Source organism: Bombina bombina, chromosome 1 (genome assembly GCF_027579735.1).
Source record: "Bombina bombina isolate aBomBom1 chromosome 1, aBomBom1.pri, whole genome shotgun sequence".
Classification (NCBI taxonomy): Eukaryota; Metazoa; Chordata; class Amphibia; order Anura; family Bombinatoridae; genus Bombina; species Bombina bombina.
Window position 1 is genome coordinate 193501239 of NC_069499.1, and position 12505 is coordinate 193513743.

The 12505-nt window shown below is 39.4% G+C and overlaps 1 protein-coding gene across 1 annotated transcript in view; it reads left to right on the forward strand.

Moving 5' to 3' along the window:
* HEATR4 (HEAT repeat containing 4) overlaps positions 1 to 12505 on the forward strand; it is a 48255-nt gene that overhangs the window by 4582 nt on the left and 31168 nt on the right.

Below are 12505 nucleotides of genomic sequence, written 5' to 3' on the forward strand. Positions count from 1 at the left end.
TTTCCCTTTTCCCCCTGATTTTTCTAACAGGTCTATGGGTTAGTTTGGGATATTTTGTGCAGTCTGCTTTTGACCCAGTGCCATCACATCAGGAGTTTGAAGTATAGTTCAAAGACCGTCACACAGTGTATAGTCTTTCTAGTGTCTACTATAGCCCTCATCCAGTGTTTAGTTTCAATCTCTTTATTGAAGTCTTTTTCCCAAGTTAGTATGCTATGAATTTTGTGAAGGGTTGGACAGTCTAGTAGACATTGGCAGTGTACTGTTAGCGGTCTGTGCCCCTGAAGCCCTGCCTTCCATCTTGTTTCCCAAGTTGTAATAGGTCTGGGGTTTATGCGTAGGAACCCCCAACTTTTTAGTAGGGATCGAAAGCGGATCTCTTCAAAGTGCAACCTGGTGGGGATATTGTGTCGGGTGATTAATTCTGGGGTGGGGGGATAACCAGGTCATGCCACTGTGTAAGTCACTCGTTGTTCTGATGTTGTGGTTGGACCAGCTGTTGGGGTTAGAGTCAGGTAATCCATGTAATAGACCTCTAATACTGTGTAATGGGGATGGGTGAGGGGCGATCATGACAAAGTGCCAAAGTGTATGCCATTGTTCTAGACAGTGTTTGATAATTGAATTGACTAGGGGTATAGAGGATTTACAGTGTTGTAGAATCCAGATAAGGTCAGATAGTAGGAGGTGTTGGGGTAAAGAAGCTTGTTCTATCTCGTACCATCTTGGATGCTCACCAGGAGTGCGCCATAGGGATAAGTGCATAAGCATAGCTGCTTCATAATAAAATTTAAGGTTTGGGAGGCCAAGACCTCCCCTGTCAATTGGAGCAAGTAGGATCTTGCGCAAGATCTGTGGGCATGAGTTTGCCCAGACATATGTTTAAAAGAGATTGGTAGGTGTCTAGGAGTACAGCCTGCAGTTTAAGTGGTAGGCATTGAAATAGGTAGGTAAGTATTGGGAGTAACATCATTTTGAAGGCTGAGATCCTACCCAAATTGGAAAGTTATTTAAAATACTGTGCTCTATCCAATCCATTTAAGTAACATTTTTACTTTAATGTCCCTTTAAAAACACCAGTTCAAAATGTAGAAAAAGTGGAGAAGAAAGATAAGAGATAAAGTAAATCAAAGAAATGGCAAAGTGAGATGAAGATAGTTATAGAGGACATACATAAGTACTAAAGGTAAATAAAATAATAGCAAAGTGAGATATAGGTAGTTATAGACAGATATAGAGGACATACTGTACATCAGTACTAAAGACAGGGGAAATTAAGATAAAGGATGATATATGTATGGGAACAAAAAAGTGAGTGAGAGTTAAAGGGGGACAAGCTGTACAGAAATAAGCTTGAGGGTGATAGAGGTGGTTAAAAAAGGACTGAAAAAGGGGAAGTGGATGATAGCATTATTCAGCAACTAAAAGATCTGGGAAAGAAATAATGGGAGGAGGACAAATAAACATCCATCATTTCCTTTCAGAGTAATTAGTGTTTTGAGTATTTTGAGAAAAGCTCTCCAAGTTGAAAGAAAAATCAGTGAGATCTGTAGGGCAAAAATGTTTAGATAATTATGCTTGTATTTGAGAGACAATTTCACACACACCCATGGAACACCCATGTTCAGCCCCTTTTATGATAAAAAAAAAAACAATTACGCTTTGTATTTTGTACTTATAAGTATGAATTTCTAAGTGTTCTTTGCACATCCAGTGTAATTATGATCTACGCTGTGCATATTTCGTTGAAAAAGATTTTTATTGTTTTTTCCTCAATCATTATAACATAACATGTAGGTTATCAGGGCTTGCATTGACAGTTCACAATCTAAATGATAATTCTAACATTACAACACAGGTGTTCAATGATGTGCTAAACAAAAATGTGATATAAGCATAGTACAAGGAAATAAAGTTCATGTCCATACTGTCAGGGCCTTGGCCACGGAAACACTCAATTCGGTCTGTATCAAAACCCACTACAAAGGCACCCAAATGACCTGTAAAACTTAAGAAGCATTCCCTCATCCTACTAATCCCAGAAAATCTTTCCATCCTCAGGGCAATATAACCGTTATCAAGGCCTAAAACCTTGAATTATGAATATTAGTTAAGTGCTCTGAGCATTATGGTGCGTAAATTAGGTAATCTCTCTTATCTAGCCTCTGTGAACATGATCCACGGTTCCCAGACGGATATAAACTGCTCCTTGGCATCCAATAAATCAGCTACATTACTGCTCATTTGGTAATAATATTCAATTTTGTTTCTAATAATCTGAAAGGAGGGAATTACTGTTTTCCAATATTGGGCTATATTCAATCTAACTATTGTACAGATAATAAATACAAACTTGTTTTGTGACTTATTAAACCCTGGTATAGGTTCATGCAAAAGGGCCTGAGTAGGAGTCACCTTAACGGATCTCCCAAAAATATCACTTAATAGGGTGGATGTTTGTGACCAGATGTCAAGGTCCTGGGGACAATATCACCACATATGTGAATATGTTCCAAGTTTGTCACACCCTCTCAAGCACTGCCTTTTACCCGGCTCAGAACTGTGTAATCTGGAGGGGTGGAAATACCACCGAAATGCTGTTTTCATATAATTCTCTTTTAGGTGTGTGCATAAAGAGAAGGAGGTCCCCGTATGTAAAATAGTGTTCCATTTATCGAATGGCCAAGTAAAATTAAATTCTTCCTCGCACTTCTGCATAAAGGGGAGTTTGAGTGCCCTTAATGGGGAGTTGAAAAGAACATATAACCTAGAGATATTGCCGTGTGATCTCTGTTCTGACAGACATATCTGTTCTAAATAAGTGATATTCCCTGTGTATGAGCTGCGCAGCACATCAGCCACCCTCGCCCTGAGCTGTAAGTAATGAAACCAACTGGGTTTGCCCTGTTCATTAAGACTAGTATATGTGTTAAAATCCATAAAAGTCTGACCCCGCAAATTGTCCGCGATCCTGTATAGCCCCCTATTAGCCCATTTATCTTGGAGTCCTAAATTAAATGTGGATGAGAAAGTGACTAAAGGAGTTGCCTTAGATGCCTTAGGGATAAGCTTAAATTTAGAAGTTAAAAAGTCCCATAATGTAATAGAGTGATAGAGAGGAAGGTTCTCCAGACAGCAGGTCTATGGGGTAAGAGGGCATCCCTGTCTAGTTCCATTTGTGATAGTTATAGGCTTTGATTTGAACCCTGCAATTTTAACAAACGCTGAAGGATGCGAATAGATAGTTGAGATTTCCTTACTAAAATTACGCGTTATACACATCGTGACAAGAACCCTGTCCAAGTAATCCCAGTATATGCGGTCAAATGCCTTCTCTGCATCCAAGGAGAGGAACAGAGAAGGCACCCCATTCACCGATGCACAATTTATCAAATCAATCACTTTTCTGACATTATCTGGGGCCTCCCTATTGGTTATAAATCCTACCTGGTCCGGATGGACAAGTTTGGGCATTACTCTGTTAAGTCTAGAGGCTAGGATTTTGGAAAATATCTTAATGTCTTGGTTTATCAAAGAAATCAGACGATAATTTCTGCAGTGCTGTTTACTTTTTGCCAGGCTTCGTAATAACCGAAATCCGGGCCAATAAAAATTATTTGGGGAGAAAGCCCCCTACCAACATGTGATTAAATGTGCTAACTAATAAAGGACCCAGTTCGTCCAAAAATAATTTGTAAAAAGCACTAGAGTATCCATCCGGACCAGGAGCTTTTTTGACTTTTAAATTTTTAATCGTTAGTCTAACTTCATTGAGGGTGATCGGTGCATTTAGGTTGCCCAGATCAACTGTGTCAAGTTTGGGCAAATTACACTGACTCAAAAAATCTTGAGATTTAGTTGTATTAACGAGATTGTTAGTCCCTCGGGGTAGGGCATACAAGGACTGATAGTATGAAGCAAATGTGTCTGCTATTATCTGCGGGTGATTAGAAGTGGACCCATCCGGTTTCTGAAGTTGTGGAATAGTTGTTAGCTTCGTAAAGTCTTTTAACTTATTAGCCAACATTTTGTAGGGCTTATTGGCATAAAAAAAATACTGTGTATCTACGATTTTAAGGGATCTGGCAGTTTCCTGGGACAACAACCTATCAAGCTCTTCTCTCTTAGCAGTTAAAGTTCGAATTGTTGTGTTACTATGGTTAGAGCAATGTTGTATATGTAATTGCTTGGTCTCCTCTCTGAGCCTCTCAATGAGTGCTTGTGCTGTTTTTACTTTGACACTAGCTTCTCTAATCAACATTCCTCTAGTAAAAGCTTAAAGCGCCCCCCATGTAAAGGCAGGGTTCTTTACTGACTGGAGATTAAGCTGAAGGAATCCCCCAATTTTTTTCTTCAGAGTCTGAAGAAATATTTTATCTTTGAACAAAGAGGAATTTAAAGTCCAACTTCAGTTTCTTAGGGGGTCTATCAGGCCTGATAGTTTGGTGAGCACTAAATTATGATCTGACCAAGTACTGACTACAATGTCAGTAGTTATAATTAAAGGTGCTAAGATCTGGCTAACCAGGATATGGTCAATTCTCGAATAAACCTTATGAGCTGTGGAATAGAAAGTGTAATCCCTACTGTTACCATTGTGCACCCGCCAGCTGTCTAGTAAATTGTGGTCCAGATGAAATATATATTAGTATCTTTCTAATATTTTGGGGCTGGGAAGAAAGTCCAGTACCAGACCTATCTAGCCCTGGATCTATCACTAGGTTGAAGTCTCCTCCAATAATTAAACAATATTGTTTCCAATATGTCAATAGTTTACTAATTCTAGACAAAAACTGATCTTGGAACTCATTGGGAGCATATACATTATGGCCTTTCGTCTTTTCACATTGGAGTGGAGTCCCCTGACATTATGTGTTATTACATTAAGTGTCATTAAGGGAATGGACTAAAGGTTGCTTTCAGCATACTAACATTGCTATACATTTCTACAGACATCAGCAAAACACTTCTAGGAGGCAGTACAAATGGGCCCAACCCTCTTGAACAGAATACCTCAGTTATATTTTGTCTATAATGCAAATATAATTGGTACCTGAAACCTGGTTGTCGTCGGAGACCTGACCTGTCGAGGAAAGAAATTTGAACATTGCCAGTATATTTGGATAACCTTAAAACAAGAAAAATAACCAATAACATGACAAACCCGACACTCGGGTTATTTAACTCTGAAACTGTGGGTGACCTAATGTCCCCCTTAAATTTAGTAAGAATTGTATGATAACTTCAGTGGCCTCAATGTGGGGGGAGGGAAAAGAGAGAAGGGTTAGGGAAGGTGAAAACCGTAAACTGTGATCACGTCCAAACTTGGTAAAAACCTAGGGGATGTACAAGGACAAGTACAACCCCATCTTCACAGCCCCCTAAACTGAGGTATTAACAACTCAAGTCATCTCAACAATGACCACTGTGACCCTGAAGGGTGTCTTCAAGTGGGGCTTTCCCGTTCTTGTCTAGATCTGGAGTTCTTGCCATGTCTGCTCACTGGTGTCCAGTCTCTTGCGATAGCTTTACGCTGTGGTTTTGGGGGAAGAAGACACCTCTGCAAGATTATTGTCCAAGTTCAATTTTCCTAGGATGGCCTGGCCCTCGGAGAGGGACGAGCACGAGTAAGATGTTCTCTCAAACATGAAGACCAGCTTCAACGGAAATCCCCACCTGTACTTAATCTGCGCCTTAATCAGAGCCGAAACCACAGGTTTGAGCTCCCTTCTCCTCTTGAGGGTTGCTGGTGAGAGGTTGGTGAATAGTTGCAGATTATGGCCTTCAAAGATGACTTTAGGTAGTTTATGGACTGCCTGCATGATTTGATCCTTGACATGGAAATAATGCAGCTTGTTGATCACATCCCTTGCAGCTGATGGTGTAGGTGGCCTGGCAAGTGTCCTGTGCACTCTGTCCATGAGAAATAGTGAGGAATCCACTTCCGGTAGTATTTGTTTAAACAGCTTCAAAAGTGTTTCCGATAGGTTATTGTAAGATTCGGGGAGATTACGTATTCTGATGTTAGATCTCCTGGATCTATTTTCAAGGTCTTCTAAAGAATCTTCCAGCCTTTGAATCTGTTCTTGCTGTGATTGAATGGTTGAATGAAGATTGGGTATCTCATCTGAAATGTCGTCAACTCTGTCCTCTAGAGCTTCAGTTCTGTCTCCTGTGTCTGAAATGTCTTTTTTTAATTCAGAGAGAGCGGCTCTCATCTCTTCTTTAAATAACTACTTTATGTGTTGCAGGAGCTCACCATTTGGTGGTCACAGTCAGCGCTGCCGGGGGACTTTTAGGAGAAGATTGCTGGAAGTCCCTATCAAGAGAAAGGTCCCCAGCTCCCTGCTTCTTTTTGAGCTGAGACCTTGAAAGGCAGTCTTTACAGATTGATTTCTCCCCTTCATTGCAAGAATAGAGCTGTATATTGCAAAATAAGGCTTGAATCTCAAATCAGGACACTATAGAGCCACCTATTTGGCAAGTGTTACAGAGGGTACATAAGGAAGGGAATCCCCCAAGTCCACTGAAACTGTGTTTTTCTAATACTGCTTCATTACTGTAGGCTCAGACATTTCTTGCATTTGGATTAGTGGTGAGCATCGGGGTGTCAGCTCTTAGACTTACTTGAGAAATCTCCCTCGGTGTCCTGTGCCCAAGGTGGTATCTCAGTTCTAGGGAGAGAGTGGACAGATAGTATAAAGTCTCTTAACTGCATTATACACCCCTTCAGGTGCAAAAAATCAAACGTGCATAACGGACCACAAAGCCCCTCTCCCCAGGGATGATGTCCTCACAGCACGATGCCGGAACAGGGAACTTAGGATATGACCCTCCAACACTCTGGGTGGCGGGAAAAGGAAGGGGAGGGAGTGATGTCTCTATGGCTGAAGGGCAACACCGGCGGAACAGCCAATAGAATGCGAGCTCAATCTGATTAGCTGATCGAATCAGCCAATCGGATTGAACTTGATTCTGATTGGCTGATTCCATCAGCCAATCAGAATATTCCTACCTTAATTCCGATTGGCTGATAGAATCCTATCAGCCAATCGGAATTCGAGGGACGCCATCTTGGATGACGTCATTTAAAGGAACCGTCATTCGGCTAGTAGGCGTCGGGAGAAGAGGATGTTCTGCGTCGGATGGAAGATGATGGCTCCCGAAGAAAGAAGATTGAAGATGCCGTTGATAGAAGACTTCATCCGGATCATGGACCTCTTCAGCTCCCGCTTGGATGAAGACTTCATCCGGATCATGGACCTCTTCAGCTCCCGCTTGGATAAAGACTTCAGCTGGATCATGGACCTCTTCAGCCCCCCGCTTGGGCTTGGATCAGGACATCGGAGGAGCTCTTCAGGACGGATCGGTGAACCTGGTATGGTGAAGATAAGGTAGGAAGATCTTCAGGGGCTTAGTGTTAGGTTTATTTAAGGGGGGTTTGGGTTAGATTAGGGGTATGTGGGTGGTGGGTTGTAATGTTGGGGGGGGGGTATTGTATGTTTTTTTTTACAGGCAAAAGAGCTGAACTTCTTGGGGCATGCCCCGCAAAGGGCTCTGTTCAGGGCTGGTAAGGTAAAAGAGCTTTGAACTTTAGTAATTTAGAATAGGGTAGGGCATTTTTTTATTTTGGGGGGCTTTGTTATTTTATTAGGGGGCTTAGAGTAGGTGTAATTAGTTTAAAATTGTTGTAATATTTTTCTTATGTTTGTAAATATTTTTTTATTTTTTGTAACTTAGTTCTTTTTTATTTTTTGTACTTTAGTTAGTTTATTTCATTGTAGTTATTTGTAGGAATTGTATTTAATTTATTTATTGATAGTGTAGTGTTAGGTTTAATTGTAGATAATTGTAGATAGTTTATTTAATTAATTTATTGATAGTCTAGTGTTAGGTTTAATTGTAACTTAGGTTAGGATTTATTTTACAGGTAAATTTGTAATTATTTTAACTATTTTAGCTATTAAATAGTTCTTAACTATTTAATAGCTATTGTACCTGGTTAAAATAAATACAAAGTTACCTGTAAAATAAATATTAATCCTAAAATAGCTATAATATAATTATAATTTATATTGTAGCTATATTAGGGTTTATTTTACAGGTAAGTATTTAGCTTTAAATAGGAATAATTTATTTAATAAGAGTTAATTTATTTCGTTAGATAAAAATGATATTTAATTTAGGGGGTTGTTAGTGTTAGGGTTAGACTTAGCTTTAGGGGTTAATACATTTATTAGAATAGCGGTGAGCTCCAGTCGGCAGATTAGGGGTTAATAATTGAAGTTAGGTGTCGGCGATGTTAGGGAGGGCAGATTAGGGGTTAATACTATTTATTATAGGGTTAGTGAGGCGGATTAGGGGTTATTAACTTTATTACAGTAGCGCTCAGGTACGCTCGGCAGATTAGGGGTTAATAAGTGTAGGCAGGTGGAGGCGATGTTGATGGGGGCAGATTAGGGGTTAATAAATATAATATAGGGGTCGGCGGTGTTAGGGGCAGCAGATTAGGGGTACATAGCTATAATGTAGGTGGCGGCTCTTTGCGGTCGGCAGATTAGGGGTTAATTTTTGTTGGTAGCTGGCTGCGACGTTGTGGGGGGCAGATTAGGGGTTAATAAATATAATATAGGGGTCGGCGGTGTTAGGGGCAGCAGATTAGGGGTACATAAGGATAACGTAGGTGGCGGTCGGCAGATTAGGGGTTAAAAAAATTTAATCGAGTGGCGGCGATGTGGGGGGACCTCGGTTTAGGGGTACATAGGTAGTTTATGGGTGTTAGTGTACTTTAGAGCACAGTAGTTAAGAGCTTTATAAACCGGCATTAGCCCAGAAAGCTCTTAACTACTGACTTTTTTCTGCGGCTGGAGTTTTGTCGTTAGAATTCTAACGCTCACTTCAGACACGCCTCTAAATACCGGAGTTAGAAAGATCCCATTGAAAAGATAGGATACGCAATTGACGTAAGGGGATCTGCGGTATGGAAAAGTCGCGGCTGAAAAGTGAGCGTTAGACCCTTTTTTGAATGACTCCAAATACCGGCGGTAGCCTAAAACCAGCGTTAGGAGCCTCTAACGCTGGTTTTCACGGCTACCGCCAAACTCCAAATCTAGGCCTTAGTATTGTATTAACAAGCTCATTAAAATTAACCAAAATTAAAAATTAACTGATAAAGAATAAGTGAAAAGTGTCCTAGTTATAATAACCTCAAATGAAAAAACCCAAACCCATATACAACCCATATACAACAGAAATGGGCACTCTTTTAATAAAACAATGAAATTGGATTTATCACATACAATACATAGTGGACTAGATTCATAGATGCTCTGGTTTTCTGAGGGGCCTTGTTCTAAAGTTGAGATCAAGTTCACCATTCATTGAACAATATTTCATCTATCTTTTGCAGCTTAATGTTAGTGGACGTTCCTGTCATAAACATCTATTGTTGCTTAGAGTGCCCAATACCAATACATGATATCTTGTATATTAGCCCCTTCACTACCGGAGATTTCAGAGGAGAATTTTTAGCATTTTTGAACAGAACTAGAGCCTTTTTTTTTCATTTACCTGCCAAAACTATATATATGTTTTTGTTTTTAAGTAGACAACCCAAGGTATTGATCTACTCCCATTTTGGTATATTTCATGCCACCAAATTTACCAAATGCTATCAAATAAAAAAAAAATTAACTTTTTTTACAAACTTTGTGTTTCTCACTGAAATTATTTACTTACTGCTTGTGCAGTCGTAACACAAATGGTTGTAAAAGGATATCTGGGATCCCCTTTGTTCAGAAATAACAGACATACATGTCTTTGCCATTGGTTTTTGGTAATTAGAATGCCACCGACTGCAGCTGCTCATCACACTTCTATTATTCCCAGCAATGAAGGGGTTATTCAGGTAGCTTGTAAAGTTAATTTTAGCTGTAGCATAGAGAGTACCATCCCACCCCCTGATCCCTACCTGATCTCTCCCAAACAGTTCTCTTTCTTCCCTCACCCCCAAAATGGTCACCACAATCTTAGGTACTGGCAGACAGTCTGCCAATATGCACTTTATTTTTTATTATTATCATTTTTTTATTTTATTTTTGCAGTGTAGTGATCCTCTTCAACCCTCCCACCTCGCTGATCCCCCCAAATAGCTCTCTAACTCTCCCCCTCCCACTAATTACGGCCATCTTTAGTACTGGCAGCTGTCTACAAGTATATATATATATATATATATATATATATATTATTATTTTTCTTCTCTGTAGTGTAGTGGTCCCCTCACCTTCCCCCCTCGTTAGCTAAAAAAATGACCTGTCTGATTTCTTATGGTAAAGTAGTTTTGGTGGATAGAACAAAAGGTATCTGCAGGGGCTGGCTGTGGGTGTTCCAGAGTATTCTAGAAGCGTGGTCAGGATTTTTCACCCACACCTCAGCCCAGCATGCAGAATTTATAAAGATACTATTGCCCCTGTAAAGTATCCTAGTGTTATCTCTTGCTTTTTCAAAGCAAAGCTGAAAAGGATGTCTTGTTTCTCTTTTTCTCTCATTTGCCTTTAACTGTTTTTAAGTTTTCTTTTTTTAACATGTTATAGAGGACTGTTTTATGGAGGGAGTTTTCCCCCACTTCTAATTCATTCAAGGTTTTAAGGTGTTTTTGTAAAGCTCTTGATTCAGATAGAACTGAATGTAATAGACTAAAATGTAATTTTAAGACACTTTTAAATTTACTTCTATTTTAAAATTTTATTTTATTCTCTTGGTATCCTTTATTGAAAAATAATATGTAAATATCCTACCCCATTGTTTCTCAACCAGACTCATCAAGTACCCCCAACAGGCCAGGTTTTCATTATAGCTGAACTAGTGCATAGGTGAAATAATCAGCTGATGGGTGAGAGCAAGTTAGAATCCATGGTTACTGATCAGCTGAATACTTCACCTGTGCACAGGTTCAGCAATAATGAAAACCTGGCCTGTTGGGCATACTTGAGGACCGCGGTTGAGAAACACTGTCCTACGCTACTGGTAATTGTTGGCTATACACATTTGTCTCTTTTAATTGGTTCACCAGATGTGCTCAGCTATTATTATTATTATTATCATTTATTTTTTATAGCGCTGCCAAATTCCGTAGCGTAGGGTACAATGATAGGAGTATACAATGACAAGGATTTGTGATAAATACAAAACATAACAAAACAAAACAAATCTATTACAGGAGGAAGAGGGCCCTGCTCCGGAGAGCTCACAGTCTACAGCAGTCTACTGGTAGTCTTGTTTGTTTTATCTCCAGTTTGAGTTTCTCTAAAATAAAAAGGGGTCTTAAACCACACCCACAGCTTGCTAAGCACCACCCCTAGCTGCTAGGAGATATTTAATTTTTTTCTTTCGAGACCTTCTGCAAAAGAATGGAGAGATGAAAAGAGACAGATACCCAAATAACTAAGATTACAAGATACTCTATCATCTTTGTATTCACTCATCTCTCTATTCTTTAGTAAATGGGCTTCAAAGCATATAGGAATTAGTCCATTGAGACTGGAGAAGCTTTTTCCAAATTTAGTGAATCTAGGGATGTAAGCAAGTGAGATTGCTTAAAGACACGTTGTTAAAATGGAGAGTAAACTTACCTGTGTTTTCATTTCCTGAATAATACTACTGTATTGTTCCTACCTCACATGGCTCACTGTTTTCTTATGCTCCCTAGAGTAGACAGCTTTAATACATGTACAGATTGAGCCACCTACTCAACAGCAAGACATAACTGGTTGTAATAGTACTAATTGCACAGTATTGACCATAAAAGGCAGCATTTTTTAAGGGAGGGACAGTATACACCAATTTTCATATAACTGCATATAATAGACACTACTATAAAGAAGGATATGCACCGATACTGATTTAAATGTCCATTATAAAACCATTTAAAAATGTACTTAGAAGCTCCCAATCTAGCACTGTTTTGAAGAGGTTAGGCTGGGACACCCACTGAAATGGATTGTGAAAGCAAAAAGAGCAGACGCTCCAATCTCCACCGCTTATGTAAAGACAAACAGGAGCAAGTCGAAATCTGTAGACCTCAGTATGCATATAAATCTTTGAGGCTTGGTTAGGAGTATGAAAATTATGAAAACATTTATGCAAAGAGAAATCTAGTGTACAATGTCCCTTTAATTTAGAAGTACTAAACTTGTCAAGTTTAGGGAGCTAATACAACTTGTCAAAGAGAAGTGTGAGGATTTTACGTTTCAACTGCTTTGCAGTTTACCCTGTGCAAGGATACTAATCAACTACAAAACAGATCTACCAAGGCCAATAAGGCAGCTTCTTCTTCATTTTTTATATCCCTACATTTTATTTCTGCTAATGTAAGACAGAAAACGGTCTCTTTTTTTGCTGTCTAAAATATACTATGCACAGCTAGTACTGTTAAAGTAGTGATGTCTGATGTAGACAACTGTCAAGAGCTAATACTATAACAACCAGTAATGTCTGATTGTAGGGT